The sequence below is a fragment of the Acanthaster planci genome, linkage group LG17, assembly GCF_054643075.1.
Source record: "Acanthaster planci isolate LZ-2023a linkage group LG17, COTS_SCS, whole genome shotgun sequence".
NCBI classification, from domain to species: Eukaryota; Metazoa; Echinodermata; class Asteroidea; order Valvatida; family Acanthasteridae; genus Acanthaster; species Acanthaster planci.
Genome location: NC_141793.1, coordinates 13190031 through 13208355, shown reverse-complemented (window position 1 = coordinate 13208355; position 18325 = coordinate 13190031). Strand labels below are relative to the sequence as shown.

The following is an 18325-nucleotide window of genomic DNA, read 5'->3' as shown; positions in this document are numbered from 1 at the left end:
AACGCGGCCGAAGCCCCGCGATATCTGCACCTAGCGCGTCAAGGGGAAATATTTGGACCGTGAATCGGGAGGGTCTTGGCGTGCCGAAGGTGCTGGCAGTGCACCAGGCGAGACCTTCGGTGGTCTCTCCGTCACTTTTCTCTTTGAGACCGACTAGGCAAGAGTTGAATTTCAAGGTGGGAAGCATAGCACAGGCCCGTGCTGTGGACAGATTTCGACCTACATGTAAATGTACATGACATGTACATGTATTGCATGTATTGCTACATACCTCCGCACTGTCTGTTGTACTTTCTGAACTTTTAACTATGAAAAGTGACTGGAGAAACAGCTGTAAACCTTGATGGTTAATGAGCACTTGCCGAAGCATAGACGATAATCACAACTAACCTGACATTTTCATACGTGACTTTGTTTCATATTTCCATCTACATCGACAAACTGGTTATCCATGGAAATACTCTTGTGCTACACCATTGATAGCGAGTATTATTATAGAATTTTTTACAAGCTTTGAGCTATCTGTGGCTGAGAATAACACTATTCTTCTACGGGGCAAATGTGGTGCATTGCCCGAATATTCTCGGTTTGTCTTGCTTCTAAGTTTACGGTAGATATGTTCCTCCAACTTGCTTCGGGCAGTAGTTGTGTATCTTTTAGTGCTAGTGGTGGCAGATATAGATTAACCCAACCGCACTGGCCAAATTCCCACATCACGCCCCTTGATACGTCAAAGATTTCCTTGACGCTTACGTTGAGGCAGGCCTGACAGACTTTTCCAGAACTCTCTTGGCAATGTCCAGCCGTACTACCCACAAATTTAAGATGTTTTTTGCAATTGCTAAATTTTCAATAGGTTTTCTTACCGGAATCCCCTTGGGCCGTTCGTCTGGCGCTGAGACGAATTGTGGCTTGAAAGCCTTGATAGCTTACTTCGAATTCCCCGCTGGTTTACCGCATGATGCTTCGGCCTGTGTGCGTGGGAAAGCATGCAGATTACACATCTCGAATGCTACCTGACCTATGACCTTTCATTTTTAACCTCTATTGCATTTTTTTTTTCAATTAATTCGTTTGATTTTCTAGTAGATACTTGCTAACATGGTAGCTTTTACAATGGCATAAGAAATAACTAGAAGATTAATGAAGAATTCAGCCTTCAAAGAAAATCTTCTATATAACAATGGGTTATGAATAGTAATGCCAAACCTGCTATGCGACTCGAGAGTGACATTTCCTTCTGTGATCTTTGATACAACTATTTGATTTTTTGCACGATACCTGCCATTTCAGCAATTTCAAAAACCTTGAATTGAGGGTCTTTCAAGAGCTTCTGTGTCTTCATGCAGATGGGGGGTTCGTACTAAATCCAATGCATTTGGTACCGTAACATTATTAACAGGCACGGTAGAAATAAGGCCACAGTATTTACGAACAGGAACAAGGATAGGCCCAGGCTTATATGTTTACACATCGTTAATGAGCATTTAGAAAGTTGTCAACACCACAGGTATGAAAATATGAAAATGGTTTCAATATGTTTACACTGAGCCAGTGTAAGTTCTTAGTGGACTATCAATATTTGTACTCAGTCAAGCTCTCGTGGCTACGATTGTGGCTACGCCACTGTGCCTGGCCAGAGACGTCCGATTAGTCAGTCAGACAATTTCCGATTGACGGGGAATAGAGTCAAGGGTCCAACCTATTAGAGCTCCAAAAATATGGCGGAGCCACGCGCGCGATATCGAACTCCAGCTGGTTCGCCGCGGTAGCGGAACCAGGCTAGAAATTGCACCAGTCGTAACATATCAGCGAGCGGCGTCTGGTGCCGGTGGTGTGTATCCGCCTGTCGAGACTCAACGCCGGCTTTGCATCGCTGACGCCTCTCGCGCCCTCGTGTGACGAGGTTTCCTGGTCGGCCGAGGCGGGAACAGCGACGGCTTGGCGAGTCGGAGGGACGGAAGGACGGCTGGCGGGAGATCCCGCAGATTTCTGGAGAAATCTCGGTGCGAGGAAGACGACAACCTTCCCGCTTGGGTTACTGTGCGCAGCTTGAGATGATATGAAGTAATTATCCAGCGAATGTCGAAAATGGCCATATGACATAAGACCGAATTAGCGATTATGCTTTTTCAAAATGACCACACAATTCAGCACCGTTTTTTACATTTTATATGTTCGTCGCTTAACACTGCTAAACAATTCTAGAATTAAAGCAAACCTGTGGTAATTTGGCAGACATATAAACTCTTGAATGAAAGACAAACGTTACTGTGACAACTAAACTGCACGATAAAACATTGTCACTCGTTGAGAGTTCCATGGTCAAGTTGGCCAAGGATGTTTATGTCCCTCGCGATGGTATCTTGAGTCACTTAATTAAGACGCTCTTCACGTCTCCCTGATCACAGCAATCCAAGGCTCTTGTTAGCCAACAGCCTAATTTCACTTCCCGTTCAGCTCTCGTGCTCGGAAAGACTTCAAGTTCAACGCCGAGTCGCGACGGACGTCTGGACTAGAAAAACACACGCACATGCTGCTCGCTAGCCTATCGCCAGACACAAAAGAAGACGACTCGGCAGACAATGATTGAGTGATCGCTGGCAGTAATTGAGATAGGGTCAGGTCTGCTGCAAGGCCATGGCAGAGGGAAGCGGCAGGATTCCTAGCCACAGATGATTTATGTCAACCGAACAGAGTTGTCCAAAATCGACTGAGAACAGAAAAAGAAAAAGACCGAGTGGACCGCGCACAGAGGCGAGAGTGCCGGGGGCACTTCTGGCTTCGGGATGTGTTTTGATGTGGTGGCTGGAAATTTTTCTGTGGGCAAAACGGAAACGACCAAGAAGGCTGCGATGCTTCAAAGGTTCGAGCAAGCGTAAATAATGTGAATGTTGATGCAATTGGTAAACGGGACAGGTCACTTGTTGAGGACCTCTTGATGGAGACCAAACTCGGGGGGAACGTTTAACAACTTTGTGGGATTCGATTCTGAGCTCATTGTGAAAAGAGGTTTGGTTTTCCTCTTGTTCATGGTGATGTTCAAGTGCACGGTAAACATACTACCATTTGCAACATACTACCAATCTAGTTTATTAATCTCCTGGGTTATTGGTGATATAACCCGGGAAATGTATGATCAGTGTTTGATTTGACAGATTTTTTTATTTAAAAAGTAGAATTAAAAGCCCATTCAACCTTTTTCCAGCCATTTTTTTTTTCATAATTGGTAACAGCATCTTTGGGTCTATGTCACTTCAAATTAGTCTTGAAAACGGTGACATATTCTTCAAACAACAACACAAAAATGTCTTTGTCAAAATTTCCTTAAGTTCTTATTCCCGTCACATCTGTATTACTCATCAATTCCAATGGCCCTCTGCAAGGTAGTCATCCAAACCGCTCAAAGGGGAGGAGAAGAAATGCAAAATTGAAGCTATTTTCACGGCACGTTCGGGACTGCAGTGTCACGGTGGGTCGACCGCGGAGTGACCTATTGCCCAATAGAATGACGGCAATTGGAGCTAATCCGTCATAATAAGGACGTGTGATTTTACCTGCAGTGGCCAATGCCGTCGGGAAAGGCCAGCACTTTTTTCAAAGGATGTCAGCAAACCTAAAATGAAAGAGACCAATAGGTGGATGAGATCGCTAGATCTTGGTGCATGGTGTATTCTCGTGAGAGAAATTGAATTGATGTCAGGGAGAAATGGATTCCTGCAAGATTACGTTAAGCATACATGTAGTTAGGTAACGTGACGTGGCAAACAGGTAATGCTTGTTTGTAGAAAGGGGATATTTGAAGTCGCGTTTACGACACACACTCCAATCTAGAATATTTTTGCCTGCGTGCGCCGCAAGTGCTATAAACTCAGAGCAAACGAAGCTGAGATATCAATAATGCTGTTCGTGTTATTTTAACACTTCTTCGTATGGCAAAGTCACCACTTTTGTGACTCCCCGGGAAAGCAAACAGAAACGACACACGAAGCTGTAGCAATTAGAAGCCTAAACGCTTCTCCCCACAATCTAATTTGGCAAGGCAAAACATTCTTCAAAACGACAACTGTAAAAACTAAAACAGCACCAATTTTGTTCATTTATAGCCTTTTTACGTCATCATGAGGTTATCAACCCCACTGTCTTTTATTAGACACGCTGTCAGATTTTCAAAGGTCGGTCGGTCGCGAAAGGTAATTGATTTACGCGCATAGTTCGTGGAATTACCGAACGTAAAATAGAACGGATGGGTGTGAAGTCACGAACACTATGGAGTAGTTATGTCGTGACGTTAGGGACAAGGGAGTACAATGTGGTTTAGTGCGTTATTCCGTGATGCGAATCTGGTCCAGACTGTACGCTCTGTGACTTCGGATCTGTTTGTGGTCCGGGCTTAGCGAGTGGAAAGAGACGGGCAGGAGGAAAGTCCCGGGGCTCGCTCCGGCGTGTGTCACCGGTAGTGGTCCATCTTATCTATGTGTTGACACCGTCAGTGTGATTCCGCCTGCATAACCTGTTCCATACAAACATCTTTTTGGTGTTTCCAAAGCCCTGGTAACGCGGAAGCGACCGCAAATGTTTCAATTCAGCCCCGGCTGTCTGTCCAAGGGGAGACCCCAAGAGTGATTTGTCAACACACGGTGGGGGCTGTAACCCACTCCACTCCCAGCATCGTGTCCTATCGGTCTGGTGTAATTTGTGGGTTGGAAACTCTTCACAGAGGGGAAATTTCAAACAGGGAAGGGAATTCGCGAGATCATTTCATCGAGAAGGATTAACAATCACTTACTGGACTTCTAAACGTGACAAGTGATACAAGGGTACTTCCATAACTAGGTCTGTATTTCCCCCACAGTCGCCCCTCCCTTCCCTCTTCCCCTTTTACTTTCCTTCTCAAGGCAGTACAATGCACTTTCGACACATCTCGCCAGAGAGTATGAATGAATAATATGTGAACGAGACTCGGGTCGTAAAGCAAAGCGTCTGAGTCATTAGTATCCGTTTGGAAATTACAGCATTGATTAATTTTATCAACAAATGAAAGAAATTACCAACTCTGATTAGCTGAAACAGTCAAAAAGCTTCTTACACAAGTGTACGTGGAATAATTTAACACGGTTTTCAACAACATGAAGGTGCTTAGCAGCCAAGCTCAAGCCAAACCCTCGAAGTCAACAAACCTACTTTCTTCCGGTCTACCTCATAGGTCACAGCTGCCGGGTCACATACAATAATACACTATTTGGCAATGGCTTGTGTCCAGGTTTAAAGGTTTATATTTTGACACGTGCGACTTACAGGGTCGTAACTTAAAAGAGGATTACTTGAATTTAGCATCAGAAACATTGATTTCAAATGATTGATATACTGCATTGCGTTAAAAAAACTTGCATTCAAAAATCAAAGTAGTTAACAAAACTGCGACCGAAAGAGGTGATCTGTTAGTTGCATTACATGGAGTCCATCAGAGATGAGCTGTGCATGTCCAAAGAAACCTGATCTCGCGCAATTTTATACCACTGCAAGTCTGCAACGCTCGTTTGCGAATATTCTGTATTGCAAAAAATGCCCAGGGTAAACTCGAACGGCTACATCATGTTTTATATTTCCAAAGATTATTAATATGGTCCAGGGGACCGTGGGGACGTCGTGAGTTCAATAAACAATTTGATCCGGTTTTGTTGAATTAAGATTAACTGTAGACGCTGCTACACGCAATTAATAATTATCACATACTAAAAGTAACGCTATATCGGGAAGGTGTAACTCTAATTATAAGAGAACTTGGTTGTCCTTAGCACGAAGTGATTCAATCGTTACAGCAACTCCATATGTGCAACATTTCCAATGAAACCACAGTTACAAGGTACATGTATATCACCTGTTGATGGTCCAAAACAGCATCTAACAACATCCATAATATTTGAAACAAAGTACACACTCAAAAGCACATTATTAAACATCATGAAAAATATCAATATGTAGGGGGCCTGTATGTAGGCCTACCTTTCACTGAGCCACTCGGCCGGCGTTATCCATTGACCGTACTACTGATTATATCCATTGCACATAATGCCAAACAAGCCAACTCGGAATGGAATGAAACTGACGTGAAACAGGAACCTCGAAAGAAATGACGATGTTCATTCCTGAACAGGGCCTTTTATACTAAATTTCACCCGAGTGGACCCATCACAATTTAAGGAATTCCATTTGTACTGGAGAGCCAAGAACGCACCTTCTCTGCTTTCAGGTTTCTCTCACAAAAGCTAATTAAAGCCTTTATCAATATAAGCAACCCAACTACAGCATTGCGAAGTTGTCGTGAGACCGTTTTAGTGATGGACTCAACTTTTTCTAAAGTCAGCTCGCTGCGTTTCTACTAGACGGGCTTGTGGTTTCAGCCACAAAGCCAGCTGACATTTAAAAATCGCGAAATCAGTGTAAGGCGACAGCTGTGTGATGTATGGTTCAACACGTGCAAGCGCAATTTAGCATGCCATTCTATTAAGCAATAAAGAACGCCCTGATTCCCGCTAATTTTCAAATCTGCAGCCATAGATCAAGTTGACGTAGTCGGGCTTTTCGACCTGCCGTAGGTCAGTTCTGTTAAAGGTGACCCTCCTGTGACAACAACAGTTGATCTTTAAAAACCCGTGGTGGCGCTGTTTTGTATTATTGATAATCCTGTGTTTGTTTAGACATTAGGACATGGTTCCATTCACAACGCCAACTCATGCGTGTAAATGTGATATAGGCCTACTTAATGACATTATGGTACAGAGTTCGATAAAACCTAAGCACCGTTGAGCCTGTTCTTTGTCTGCGAATCCAGTTTGAAAAAATTCGTTAAAAAAATCTGACATTGCCAATGATATCAAAAAGCATTTCCAATGTAGCAAATATTATACAAAGTTACTGTAGATTGGCCTAATTATTTTCATTTGTGCCAACATACAGACTTTATTAAGAGTTCAATTTGATATAAATGCGCAGAAAACTTTTTTCTACAAGCTATATAGCACACTGGTGAGTGAAACTATGTAATGTCATAAATTTGTTTGACGTTTGGCAACGGGCACTCGAGATACGAAAGGAGGCTTTGGTAAAGATTTCTTAGTTATTGGTATGATTTTGTACGATGAAATGACTGGTTTAATCAACTGTCAACCGGATGGATAGTTTATAAATTTTGTAGCTTTATTCGGATTCCTGGTGCTCAAGACACAGCGTGCTGACTTTGTGGGGCAACTGTCAGTGCTGTACCCGTCTAACCTTTAAGACACGGCTAGTGAGTGTCACGTGGCTCTTCCATCATCACAGGAAGAGAAATCAATTTCGTCTCTGCACAATCAGACTGAGACGGTCACTCACACGAGTTTTATTGCATACGAAAGTTGCACCTCATTCCCAGTAGACCGTGCACATGGATCTACGGAATAAAACGTGCAGTTATGGTTTGCGAGGTACGAGGTTGTCGAAGTCCAGATTGTCAAGCAAAATTTTTAATTTTCAGTCAGTTATTTCTAATCAAAATAGTATTGACAGAATGAGAATAAGTACATGGCGGGAAAGACAGATTAAGAATTTTATGAGTCCTGCATTTGTTCTGATTGCAATACATCCGCACTTACCTCTGTTACAAGCCAGGAATAATTAGAAGAGGTGAATTGAAGCAGGGCAGTCATCTGCCTGTCAGTTGAAGCTGAAGGATATCAAGAACTCAGCCAGCATTACGCTGCAAATCAGTAAAACAAACACGCCAGGCTCTCAGTCCACTAAAAGGAGACGATTGAATCTAATGTGGCGGTGCTGGGAATTACCGGCATTTCCCCTTAGGAAACGGGGGATCTGTAGCTGCCGGCAAAGTAGAATTTGGTTGTGTTTTGACAGCACATTCCAAAGGATATACAGGCGTTGACCCGCAGTGCCTGTTGAACATTCAGGAACTATTCGGTTTTCAACTGAAAAATGGCGGCCGATTGCCATTCAAACTCAACCAACACACGGCACGCGTTCCGTGTGGACTGCTGTGTTATTGTTCCTGAAATTTGCATGACAAAGCAACACCTTCTTAACTTCCAGCCAATCAACGTTTGGAAGGCGCATGGTGGTATTTTAACAGTGTACTACAACGATTGCTGCAATTAATGACTGCCTCCTTAGTCTAGTGGTTTAAAAATGTCTGTTAAAAAACTTCAACTTAATTTTATGCAGTTTAATTGCAGAATGTGAAGCAACATAACGGAACGTATTGATTTTACATAATTGTCCTCTATACACAGGCTGCCATTTTATTATTATTGATGATGGTGTATGCTTTCTCTTAATATAATTTGAAACAAGTATTTTATGCAAGTACTCCAAAATCTCTGGTTTGTTGTAGCAATTTGTCTCAGCTATGACTGCAAATATAACAGATATATTATTCCTCACCCAAGCGGTACCATAGCAAATTTATTCCTCAGAGTTAACATAATTATTCAAAAGGCAGTGTTTTGTTTTGACAGAAACTTTTATCCGTATCGGCCAACCCCTGACCTTGCCAACCAGATGTTTTGACAAAGAATTTTTTTTGCTTAGCTGACGAGGCTGAGACGCCCTGACCCGCTTTCCCCCCGGTACCCACAACACTGTTGTTGCTTCCCGTTTTATGATTTCAGGTATGCCCCAATGAGATTGACCTCTGACCTCCGGATACTTTTTGTTTCTGTTGTAACCGCGATGGGTGACTTTTTTTCCTTGAAAGCCAGGGTTATACGTTCGATGCCCTTGTGACGTTGATAGTGATGGATGATAACGAGTCTCTAGTCTGCGATCGTTGGCTCCATGTCACAACAAGTTCCTGAGATGTCCATTAAATGTCTTCATTTGCTGGAAATGTCTTCGAATGTAGATCTAATCATTAATTCATAGTGATGGGTATTTCATTTCAAGAGCTCTGCTCGGATTTGTGGACCTGTTTTGAGTTATCATCAGGATCTAGAATTCGTATTGTTTTAACTTTTGAACTGCTCTTTGCGGGCTATGTATGATTTAAGCGTTTTTTTGGTCCAAAATGTTATTTCAGCGACATTGAAGCGAGTTCAGATTGTGAATGTAAGGAGCAAATCGCTCCGAGTTCTGGCCGTTCATTTGACAGCGACATAGCCATGTTACATTCGTCACTGTTCCTGATCAGAAATGATGGGCACTGATTTCTTTAGAAAAACTCGTGTCAACCTTCATTATTGGCCTTTTGGGTCGAGAATAAAATTGTAGTGGTTCACTTCGCAGCAAGTATAGTGCGCAGGAAATGACCCATTAATAACTGCGACAAAAACAAGGCCATCTCCTTCCTAAACGTCACCAACAGTTTTACAACAGGAGATTAAAAAAATGCTTCAGAGTATGTGGAGAATAATCAAGCAAAATTACTGACACAACACATTCCACCTTTCCACTTGTCGGACTGAGTTGCCGTCTGTTTATCAACAATAATTGAGCTATCAAGAGACTTTTGAAAGTTCATTACGGAGGCAATGGGTTGAAAATTGTCGTAAAGCCCCCATCAAAATCCTTGGTGTTTACGCCAAGAGTTCAAAGGAACGCCGCCAGAGCCTGAGCCAGGATATCGTTTACAAGAAGGGATACTTAATTGGGTTTTAACATCGGCAAGATAAGGGATCTACCCTGGAATTTCTTCTACTGCCGGGCATTTTGCTTCGGTGGACTGTGAACCTCTTGTCTGTTCCACGAGAGCGAGAAATTGTATCTCCAAGTCGGTACACGAAGCTGGATTTTGTGTCGTGTCTCGAGGGGGGAAGACGCGTAACTTGGCCCATGCCTTCTCCCTCAGGCCGCGGTCGGTGGAAAGTTCCTTCCTGAGATCGATGTTATCGCTTGGTTACCGGGGCGGCGGTATCTACTCGTATACACCGACAGGGACCGGGTTTGAGCACGGAGGTACCTCCATGTTTTAAACAAGAGACGAGTGCCGAGTAATGTTTATTTGTAAATTTGCTCATTTCAGTCATACGCAGTGGTTGAAATGAAAAAAAAAAACATGAAATCGAACTGTGTTGTATTTGTGAAGGTAAAGCTACATTTTGCTTACTGTATCCACAATCTATAAACATCATACCACGGACATGTTCGTGATTATCCACATCTAGATCATTTTTTTTAAAATTGGTTTCTGCACCACTTGCTTTATCTTTAAGTCTTTTATTACTGAGAACAATCTGCCTCACAAATCAGTGAAAGCAGTTTTTCCATCATTCAATTCAGGTTGGTAAACTTAACACCCGCAGCTCACTCGTCAAAGTAAAGATTAACCCTAACAGTCGTGAATCCCGCAATATCAGTATGAATTTACATATACCCGAGGGGGGGGGGTTAGAGTTAAGATGATTAATATTCAAGGGTAGGTCTGGAACACCAGACATAATTAGACATAACATATATAATAATTTATGCAGTCAAGGTTTAACTGAACATGTTTAGTCGTGCTGCGTTAATGTAGGCGTTGGGTTTGCTGTTGTCTTAAAAGCAGTCTCTGGGAGAGACAGGCAAGTTGATAACCTAGCAGCCTATTAAGTCAAATCAAAACCAAGGCAACTGATGATTACTTTTTGGTTTCAAACATAGAGTCGCAGCGTGTTGCTTGTACACTCACGTAACCAAGCCGATTACTTCAGCAATTAAAAGTTCCTTTTCTTCCAAAAGTCACGTACTATGCCCAGGCAAGAATTGGTTGACATCCCGGCTACCACGCATGACCTCCAAACACGACTGTGGGAAAGAGACAAGACGCGGGATAACGGCAGAACTAACCCATGGAACGCTGCGGATGTCAACAGTGCACCGCCAAATGCAAGCTTCAATGGTCGGAGGAGCACGTACCGAGCGGGCATTATTCGGAAACGTTGACGGGAGCTTCGCAGCGCACGGCCCGGGGCCGGACGCTCCCCATCGCGCTGCGCCGCAGGGATGTGTATATAAAATTAAGGAGCGGTGGCTGTCTGGTTGCAGATCAGTAAATGACTATGACAGCCCTGCACGATTTAAACCCGAACCAAATTAGATGATCAGTGGATAGACTTACATTGTCTCGCGATAAAAATAGTCCCTTTGGTTGCCATCCTCTTACTGGGCCTGCGGAGAAAGCCCGCTGGGAGTTTCCTTCTCATTGATTGGGCGGAGATTGGACGGTTCAGATGACAACAATGGGTGCTTTTGGTCAGATTCGGCTGTTTGTTTACGCAAGTTAATGTCTTTGACCTATTATTAGAACTTGGCTGACGTTACAGCAGGGAACTTCCAAGAAACGTTTTTGAAAAGGAACAAGAAAGATTTTGGCCATACTTGTGGAAAATAGCGGACGATCCGTTACATCTATTGCATGAACATTAGAGGGCGTGTTTTTATATACCAACGACCGTTCCTTCAGGTGGGAAAACACCGCTTGCGCTCCCATATGTTCATGCGTGTTTGTCGCGCACGCATATCCTATTTCTGTTGAGATCACAGGTCTTCGCGTATGAACCATACGCCAAGTTGAAGTTTTCCCCGTTAGCCTGTATCCTTACATTTTATGGGATGCATAGGCGGGGCGAATAGTTACAGCAATATCAGAACGCGAACGGGTCGTTCACATGTAACAGCGCATGCTATAGAATATCTCCACCATGAAAGGTTCTGCGTGAAGTGTTTGTCTATTTCCCACTAACTGAAACTGACAACCGTCATCAAGTTGTGTCATAACTGCAAAACACCAGACCTCCGTTACTCATCACGGTCATGTCTTCAACATTTCAAATTAAGGTATTACGCATATACCCTCCGTTACCCGCTTGTGCTTAATCTTAACCCAATAATGACTCCAATCGATCACAATTACATTTGAAAGGGGTGCGTTATCTACTGTGTCACTCGTAATCAGCTATTCTTCATACCAGAGTCCATCAGTACATTCTATTGGGCTGCAATTGTTCTGTTGATTGTACCCCTGTTTTTTGTCGAATTACACCGGACGGTACACATTAAATGGTCCGCCGATTTTGTTTGCCCGATGCACCTGAACACTTCAGAGACGACCCGAACACTATGGCGCCGGGAACGCCCATGTTTTACTCATCAATTTGTCCAAATTGGATTGCGCCATCTTGGACCGGAAGTTAGAGGAGAGGGTTGACCCAGATATGACACGGTCACAGCCTCGTTCAAGGGGAAGAAGGGGGAAAAATGTGTCACAGTGTCAGACAATAAGTCCAATAAGCAGTGAGGTTCTTAGAAATTAATTTCAGGCGTGAACACGATGACGAACATAAAGCGTCATCTGCGCGCATGAAGTTAAAAAAACACACGAGTGTATCAGAAGCTTAGTTGCAATTTAGTGAAAAAAGTCGCGATATTCAGAAGTATGGTCGTCAATTTTAGTGGAACAATTGACGTCAAATTTAGACAGCAGCCCGGAAGCTTATACAGGCTGTTACCTCTTACCCATTTGATTACAATTCATTAGCACAGGATGCAGAGTAACTTATAAGGGTCGTAACTTTAATTATTATTAAAAGCAGCCCACAGGAAGTTTACATTTTAATCAAGAAATTTCAAAATTAAACAAGTATTGCTAGTATCAAATATCAGTAGGATTCAACAATTTGAAACCGGGTCTACAAAGGTTGGCAACCTCTATATCCTCATCCCCCTCCAAAAAAAAACATCGTGCCTCAAGCGTCTAAGACTGAAACAAACGAGGCCATAGATGTGTCTGTTTTCAATGTCTGATTGCATGAGTTTGCTCAAATTTTCCTGAACTTTCTGCGTCCTCTATAATTGTATCCGGGGACTCATCGGGGCATAATTTATGTGCAGGATTTAATTCCAGAGAACTCAAGTGCCGTGCAAAACATCCACGACGGGATCTTTCAGCCCTAAACATGCCCAGGGACTCGGCAATGGAAGCTAGAAGCGGGAATGGGGCACAAACATTGCCGCTAGGCTGAGGGGCCACAATCTGCAAACAAGCCGATGATTTCTGGAAAGCACGGGCGGTGAATGTGCGTCTCTCCTGGGAGGGGACAGGGGGAGGTTTACCATTGGAAGTCAGGATATATCACTTAGTCAGTTGATTTTAAATTTTGTAGAGGTGTGTGGGAGAAACCAGCCGAAGTAGGTTGAATGTGCACAGCTAAAGTAGCTACAGACTATGACCAAAAAGGGATTCTACAAAAGTGACGGGTCTTCACAGAAGTGAGGTTACAGTGAAGTCCCTCGTGCAGATGTGACCATTGACAATGAGTTCTTTTGATAATGCAAGGGCGCCCCCGCTCATTTAAGTTTTAAAACCGCCTCTTCTGCTGTCATCGTAAACTGTGTTTAACCAAAGTCTGCCGCACCACTGCTAGTGAAACTTGCAGCAGTTTCTTCGCTTGGCTTGTGTGCACACTCGAACGGATTTCTGTGATTTTGGTTTACAGTCTTGAAGGATTAGTGTATTCTAATCTAACTGTCTAAAATATTATTGGTTTCTAGTTGGCGCTGTCTGATGGTTATTAAAGATCAAGGAAAGGTACCCCTTTAAACTGTAACCATGTTAACGCTCCAGTCTATCCTCGTCTGCATGCACCCAAGCCGAGATGACATTGTATAGTGGCAAGCCTTTCGAGACCTGCAGGGCAGTTAACTCGTAGCCATACCAAGTCATTACCGAGTCGCAACATCTCGGTATCGACTTCAAAGGGCCTCATTATCTCCGTCTAGATTGAGGTAAATGCCGGTCGCTGGTGCGGTCCTGGATCGATCGCATTTCATTGGGAATTAGCGCTCGTTTGCAGCCTGACCCATTTCCCCGGCTTGGCCCTAGCGGTGCGCTTGACGAGAGGTTCGCGGTACGGTATACGACCGGTCGGGGCCGACGAGACCTAGATTCCTCTGACCGCTGTGATGAGCCGCCGTATGTAGTCTCTCGCTCGAAGCGTCTCTCTTGCACCCCAAAACCGAACTCATATCTGAGTACATGTCACAAGTTGCTCGCTTGTAAAGGGGGGGGGCACACCAAGTATGCCGAGGCGTAATATTTGACGGCAGATGAGCCTGCGATTGTCTCATTCGAGTATTTAATGTGGTGTTTTATGTGTGGAAATAGAAACTGCAGGCCTAGATCAACATAAATTGAAGCATTCTGTTTCCGACATTTAAATCTACGGGAAACAAATCGAATAACCTTGGTCAACATAGTTCTTTTCCAAAAGAGGATGGGTTGTATCAATTAGACTTCAGCTTGCAATGCTACAAAGAAAGGAACTATGGATAACTGTCTTATTTTGAAACTTTGAACTGACCCGATTGGTTTTATCGACCCACTTGTAACTCCAGATTCCTGACTTGTATTCCTTGAATGTTGAGATGATTCAACTAAACGTAAACCTGTTAGTTTAGGCGTTGGCACAGTGATTTCCTGATATACCTTGACGGTATACCTGCCTGTGAATTAAATCAGCGCACACAGCTACATGTTTATAGCCCCGCAGTACTTCAAGTGACTGTGCCAGAGATTTGTTCTGTGATGACTTGACCTTTCAACTTTGGTGATCAGTCAGCATGCCGAACGAGTGACGCCATCTCACCTTCGCTGCGGTTTGTTTGTTTGTGCTTTCTCGTAAGTCAATACGCTGTGTGTTGGCTTGTCATTCCTCTTCTAGACAGGGGAACCAAATACATCTCTCGACCAACGAGAGACATTTCCTCGCCGATGTGAAGCTAGATCCATGCGATGAAATAATGGCAACGTTTTCTGCCTGGGTCTCGGAACACAATCGGCGGTCTCGTCAGAACATTCCGGTTGACTTTTGACTTGCATGGAGGAGTTAATTGATCAGAGTGGTTTCGAAATGGTCTTTTGGTTCATATCCCATCGATCATGAAGCTGTAAGGTTTTAATGTTCGGACGTGAAGGGAGATAAAGGACGATAGACAATTACAATTTACAAATCAAAACAAAAATGTTTTGTTGTTATTCTTGGATTCTTAAAATGGGGATACAATGTTTTTTGTAGGTACAAAACTTTCTTCAATTAGTGTATGAAAATTAGTTGGAATCCCTATTAGGTTAAATGCATTGAACAGTGCACTTTTTTAAACCTTTGAAATTGTCCATGCTTTAATTCCTGGACATTTGAGGGCGCTGTCGCTGTGATGTCATCCAGGGAAGACATGGTTCAATGCAAAGTTTTACTATTCAAATTGTAAACCAAAAATTTACTCACTGAAAACAGTCCTGGGGAGGGATGATTGCTTGCCTCCTGTAAATAAAATTATGCAAGCAAATTTCTTTAACCAGTGTACCACTGTAGTTTTCTTCCTGGGATGACATCACAGTTTTGTTTATGAATATGATAATCTCTGTCTAAAAAACGTGGCAAAAACTCATTGAAATAGTAAAACAAAAATTGGAAATGAGGTTTAGTGAGACTACTAAGTACAATGTGGAGTTATGTATTAAGCTATGTCTTTGCAGCTATCCTAAGCCCGGCTTACTCTGACTGGTATCAATCGAATTAGTTCAACAGTTATCAAGTGTTATAACTTTCGTTTTTGCCTGTAAATTATTACGGATGTTAAGAGTGTCCATCGATAATCGACAAGTTTAACATTTCAAGAGCAATCCTCGACATTAATTTCCCAACAACTCCTTTGTTGTATGGTAACTCGCAGTTTAGTTTTGTCGATCGTAAGGCCAAAGCCCAAGGGGTCGTTATCCGGTGCCTTTGGCGTTATTCACGATTACGAATGTAGATAGTCGTAACGAGCATCCCGCCGAGAAAATGTTTGTCTGAGCAGTTGCTAGCACTCCAGGCATGTCGTGATGTAGACGGAGTCATAGCGTGGAAAGACTGTGCTCAGTTTACTCCGTGATAAAATTTGTGCTTGTTTAAAAACGCATGCGCACTTATTCATTTGGAAAAGGCTCTCCTGTTTGCGCACACTCACTATGCACTTTTTCCTTCAACGTCCTTTGAACTTTCCTGTATGTCAGATACACGTGTGAGAATTTCTGTATGAAGGAAGAACTTGGCAACTTCAGTTTCGATTTACCAGCTCCATAATTCAGGAATTACTGGTTTTTCTGTATTAGCCTTTGACACCTGTCACATTACCGAGTATACTCGAGAAAATTTCAGCCAATCGAATGTTCGAAAGTTATCGCTACAGTAATCGCAAGACTTTCATGTTATTTCGTCTCTTTGAAAACCATGATACTGGTCTTGAGAGGAGGGAGAAGTAGGGACATAAATTTAAATTTGTTTTTCATCATGTGGCATGTCACTGTGTGTGTTCTTCAGTAACATGATTTACGTGCAACATTAAAAGCCCCGCTTGCTGTCGAACAAAGTGTCCCGTCTGAACAGCAGCGGCGTACCCTGAGCTGGTTTGCCGATATTTCTCGAATTATTTAAGAATTCCCGGCGGTGGTGAGCAATTTATCTCTTCCTCTTGGATATTAGCCGCTATATCCCCCTTCGAATAGGGCCACAATCGGGGGCAAACTTCCACTTGGGGTACAAGTCAGCGTACTTTCCCTTCCGACGAGCAAGCCCTCGAAATTTATTGCCCTGCAAAAGAAAGCCCTGCTTTTATTTGCAATAACCGCTGCGCATTATTAGAGGTCAAAGGGTAATTGAGTTTCTTCTGCCGATTTACAACCTAATTAGCCATTGGTTCAGCCATCAATCAACTACCACGTGAATAGCCCATGGACCAATCACGTGTCGCGTCGTTTGCATTTCAATTTGTGTCGAAGGGCGGCTCTGTTGATTTGCTCTGCAAAAATAAACAATGAAAGTAATATCACTGACCATTATTCATTACAATTTTTAATGACATTTTTGACAAAGACCCCAAATAAAATGCCTTTGCCAACAGTGTCGTTTTATTGCAAGGCAAACGGTTATTAAAACTCCAAAAAAGTAGATGCTCAGCTCACATGCGGCTGCTTGAAACTGTATTTCATACACGTCTGGCTATTGTCAAGTCTCTGTCCTAAATTCAAAGTCTCGATTCGGTCGTAAATTATGCAACAGGTTTTTTGAAAAAAAAAAAGCTTAATCCTGTTATTAAACGAAGGCACGGGTTATGAGTTGAGACTGTCCGTGAAATTTCCTCTTGCCTGATTTATATATTTCATCTGGAAATGCCCTGATTTATTCTAATCCCTGGGATTTAACAGTGAATCCTGCCCTTTACCTAAGGAATAATTGTAATTACTTATTGGAGAAGAGGGACAAAAAGGGATATATAGGGCGGTAAAGGGGTCTGACCGTCCAACCTACCCTCCCCCATATTCCAATCTTGTCAATATTAAGCCTGGTCGTGAATGACGCAGGAAAATATTCTGTGGAGACCTGCATGACTGGACACGTTCTTTTTTGGTCTGCATTTCAGGACTCAGCTGTTTTTTTATGAGTATTACCCATCCTGACCCACCAAACCAAAAAGAGAAAGGAGCAACCTGTCATAGCCCAAGAGGGAAGAAAACTACACCTAGCAATAAACAGTAATATGCACGGCAGAGTGGAACCTACTGTATATCATATAACATGCCCTTTTGTTACACCACGGTCATAGATAGTGAATTTTTGTTGGTGTTCTGTTGATCACGTGATATGCTACAAGCGCGCATGTATCGTTTCCCCGTCGAGCGCACTGGCAATGTTCAGGCTGCATTCGAATCAGTTGTCTAGCGCTAGATGTGGGTCTTCGTTCCATTGGAAATGTGTGGAGACGCGTAGACAATAGACCTAGTCGTAGTTCTGGAAGCCCGTTTCGGACACCACCTTAGTTGTAGGACCACCACAGAAATGGTGGACAACAGTGATCTTTCTCATGTGTCGTGTCTACTGCATTATAATTGTGTAATCTTGGGTACGAGGGTGGATGTCCGTGGTAGTACGACGCGCCAATTATTGTAGGAGATGTGCACTGTGTGGGGGACATTGAAGCACTGTGTCTATTCGCATGTGCCACTCTCTTTACTCTGCGTCTGACCATGAAGGAGACCTGTGGGTTATTAAATTTTTGTTCGTGCACGCATCTATGCTTGTAGAGGGGAGCGGGTTAGCGTAGCGGTGTTTTCCTCGCTTTGCGCCAATGAGGCCCGTGTTCGAGTCCAGTTTTAGAGGCAGGGGGAAACCGGAGTGCCCGGAGAAAACCTGCGAGAGCGAGTATGGGCTGGAAACCAAATGCACTTAAAGCATAGGTTCTGTACATCCTATGGGGCAAATGGCACCCTTGACTTCACCTCGAGTGCCGTTTGCCGTATTGACTGGCACACACACCCGCC

At 43.2% G+C, this 18325-nt stretch overlaps 1 protein-coding gene and 1 long non-coding RNA gene across 2 annotated transcripts in view; one reads left to right on the top strand and one right to left on the bottom strand.

Moving 5' to 3' along the window:
• LOC110973446 (uncharacterized) overlaps positions 1-8278 on the bottom strand; it is a 33065-nt gene extending 24787 nt beyond the window's left edge. Inside the window, exons 1-2 of the long non-coding RNA XR_002597471.2 lie at positions 7635-8278; positions 867-971 (exon numbers count right to left, since the gene is read on the bottom strand). This is a non-coding gene — a long non-coding RNA (uncharacterized LOC110973446). The remainder of the gene's footprint in view (positions 1-866; positions 972-7634) is intronic.
• Positions 1-18325, top strand: part of LOC110973443 (uncharacterized) — a 76771-nt gene that overhangs the window by 55697 nt on the left and 2749 nt on the right. The gene's annotated exons all lie outside the window — the stretch shown is intronic.